This window comes from Tachypleus tridentatus, chromosome 7 (assembly GCF_004210375.1).
Source record: "Tachypleus tridentatus isolate NWPU-2018 chromosome 7, ASM421037v1, whole genome shotgun sequence".
Lineage (NCBI taxonomy): Eukaryota > Metazoa > Arthropoda > Merostomata > Xiphosura > Limulidae > Tachypleus > Tachypleus tridentatus.
The window spans coordinates 123,348,239-123,352,071 of NC_134831.1; the positions used below are offsets into that span (position 1 = coordinate 123,348,239).

At 32.5% G+C, this 3,833-nt stretch overlaps 1 non-coding gene across 1 annotated transcript; it reads right to left on the minus strand.

Moving 5' to 3' along the window:
• Positions 1 to 3,504: 3,504 nt before the first annotated feature.
• TRNAE-CUC (transfer RNA glutamic acid (anticodon CUC)) lies at positions 3,505 to 3,576 on the minus strand. The gene has a single exon. It is a non-coding gene; the product is annotated as a tRNA-Glu (tRNA).
• Between the last annotated feature and the right edge of the window lie 257 nt (positions 3,577 to 3,833).

Sequence of the window (3,833 nt, forward strand, 5' to 3'; positions counted from 1 at the left end):
ATGTACATAACTATATACGTTGTTTTGATTAACTAAACTGAGTCAATATGTACATAACTAATACACTTGCGTCATATATGTTGTTTTGATTAACTAAACTGAGTCAATATGTACATAATTAATACACTTGCGTCATATACGTTGTTTTGATTAACTAAACTGAGTCAATATGCACATAACTAATACACTTGCGTCATATACGTTGTTTTGATTGACTAAACTGAGTCAATATGCACATAACTATATACGTTGTTTTGATTGACTAAACTGAGTCAATATGCACATAACTAATACACTTGCGTTTGTCTGTCCAGAAATTTTTTTGATCCAACGCCAGAAATCTTATATGGCTAGAATAACCTTTGTCCGAGCCGTTAGGATATCATATTGGTTTTTCAATTGAGAATCATTTTATCTCTTTTTACTTAGTCTGTTACGTAGTACAGTTTATCCTGGCTGAGTGTCAGATTTATTGTGTTACAACTTGGAATAGTCTGAGTTAAACTGGAATTTGGATTAGGAAGCTAATTAAATGTCGATGTCCATCAGATTTGTGATATTTACCACCAAGATTGTTACACGGAGTTGTCTTTCTTGACACAAATATGTTTTATTATACAAACAACAATACAATTTGTAATAATGGTTATTACAAATACAGTCATGTGAAAAAGTCAGGACACCCTATGAAACCTTTGCATTTTGTAACATTTTTGGATATGTAGATACTTAATCTCAATTTTAACAATACTGAGAGATTATAGGAATATAACAAAACAATTAAAACTGATCAAGATCTTCTGCAAATGTAATTTACACAGGCTTTCATAGAGCGTCCTAACTTTTTCACATGACTTTAGTTATGACATCTTAGTTTGTTCTTATTATAACTGTGTCCGCCATGGCCAAGTGGTTAGGGCACTCTACTCTCAATCTGAGGGTCGCGAACTCGAATCCCCTACATCACTAAACATGCTCGTCCTTTCAGCAGTGGGAACGTTATAAACTAACGGTCAATCCCACTATTCATTGTCAAAAGAGTAGCCCAAGAGTTGGCGGTGGGTGGTTATGGCTAGCTGCCTTCCTTCTAGTCTCACACTGCTAAAATAGGGACGACTAATGCAGATAGCCCTCGTGTAGCTTTGCGTGAAATTACAAAAAACAAATTTCAAATTAACTTTACTTTGTAATAATTTAGTTTAGGTTTGTTTTATAAACTGCTAGGAACATCTTTTAGCTACTTTTGCTTTATCATGAGTTTTAGTTTTGTTCTTCTGAGTTTCAACTCGAAAGACCATGACATATACTGAAAGCTCGTAACTGTTTCATATTTTGTGCACTATTATAAACACCATTGTTTTATGGTGTACTTCATGTATAGTTTTATTCAATAAAGGTACGTCTACGTGGGTTTGTTCGGTGGAATGCGTGAAACTTATAGAATAAGTAAAATGTAAGCGAATGGTATGAAAAGTACCTCAAATGTTTTCGGGTTGCGACTAATACATATTATATGTGCGCTTTTATCGTTTTATTCGTAATTTTAGCGTTGGGAACATCTTTCTCACTCAAAAATCGCACGTGACCTTACATAACAAACTCGAACGCGACTGTAGAGTCAGTTTATACCTAATAATTTATTAATAAATATATTCGTAATATACGGGTTGCGAGTTCGAGTCCTGTCACCAAGTAATACAATCTACGAGTGTTTGGTCAAAGCTTACAAGTAATGCCATCCTGAGTGTTTGGTCAAAGCTTACAAGTAAAGCCATCCCTCAGTGTTTGGTCAAGGTTTCAAGTGATGTTGAAAGGACGGATGTGACAGGTATTCGAATCCGTGACGTTCAGATTGTCATACTGATGTATAAATCTGATAAATTAATTCCCAAATACGACAATTATAAATAGCTAATTAAAAAGGTCTGTCCATCTTTGGCTTAAAATATGCTAAAGGTACAGTTAATTAAATAAGTAAAAAGTTAATTTTCTTCAGTATGGTTGTCTTGGTAATAAACTGAGTTTTTGTTTTGAAGACCAAATACCAGCTAATAGAAATCGATCCATTCTTTTGCGTTATAATTATAGAAAGGATTAAAATTATTATTGAATACATATGACCATATTTTAAATTCCTATATCTAATTAAAGTCTCGATAGTTTTGAATTGGTATAATTAGATATATTTAAAATAATAAGTACATCAACAGCTATGCGGCCTTCATTGGGGATATAATTGTGACAGTTTTGGCATTTCTTTGTAATTATAACTGTGTAATGAACGTGTGATAAGTTCATCCATCAGATGTTGTTCAAATACATTATTTAGATGTTACACCAGTTATTTTTGTACACCAAATTGCATCTACAGATTAATAGGTCTTCCGTAGTTTAATAAGTTAGTTTAGCTTTCACAACGTATTCAGCTGAACAACCCAGATCATGTGAAAGTTTGATTGCGAAGATATTATTAATTTGTTTGTTGAATTTCGCGCAAAGCTCCAGGCGAGAGCTACAGGCGCTGGTCATCTTTAGTCTTGACGTGATACACCATAACACCGCCAAGTCTTGAGCTACTCTTTTAGCAACGAATAGTTGGTCTGCCTCTTTCACTGATAAATTAGAGACGTCTAGCACAAGTGTCCATTGTGTAGCTTTGCGCGAAATTCAAAACAAAGAAACAAGTAAATACATCAATAAATACCGAAAGCAACTGAAAATAGTGTACATTTTCGTGATTGAATCTCTCAATCGCATGTTTGTTAGCCATAAACACGTAATGACACCTCTGCCATCTAGGAATAAACGTATCAACTAAAAATCGTATAGGCAACTAACCTTGTCAATCTATGTGAAGTGATATTTTACAGGCAAAAATGTAGGTGTAGTGGTTGGTTGATTGGGTGTTTTATGGCGAAAAGCTACCGGGCTATCTGCGCCTAGGTGTAGTGAATATTATTTTATCTTAAAATAATTTACAAAAAATACTGTGGAAAATTTTCAAATTGTTATTATTAATTTTTCCTGCTAGTCCCCTTTGAAAATAATTGTATTCAAGAATATTGTCTTTAAGATTCAAGCTTCATACTTTTGATTGGTAATTAAAAACTATGTAGCCTTTCATCAAAATACTAAGTATTACTCACGACAATCCATGTGATGATCTGTAAAATAATTTTAAATTAATAATATCTATATCTATAATTCGTTTTGATGAAAAGTAGGCATTTTCGTACAAAGCGACCAATTCCATCTGCTACGCAATATAGAATGCAAAATACGATATTCACCCTTCTGCTCTACATAAATGTTAAATAAACCTATGAAAATATTACATGGGAAATTATATTTTACGAAAACTATCAGTGTATAAATCGAACTATAATCAGTTCGATTACAGTTTTTTATTTAGATATTATTATCTAAATTTATTATTAGATAAACAAAGTTTTTATTTAAAACTAAATAAAATAAAAACTAAGTTTTTATTTAAAAAGATATACCTTCCCATGCCGGGAATCGAACCCGGGCCTCCTGGGTGAGAGCCAGGTATCCTAACCACTAGACCACATTGGATATAATACAAATTGTACTGACCATGATTTTTAATAAAATATTTTAATATAATTTTGTGTTAATAGATTTGTGATTCAATTTGTTTATAAACTTTAGCTTGGATAATACTTACAAATACAAAATATATTATCGTACTAGTATTTGTATCTAAGGCTTCTCACAATTTACTACTTCGAAAATAGCGTTAAGCCTGAAGGATTTCTGTCGAAAGTTTTTCTCTCCAATAGTGTTTTGTAAAAGTTTATATTTGGGAGATA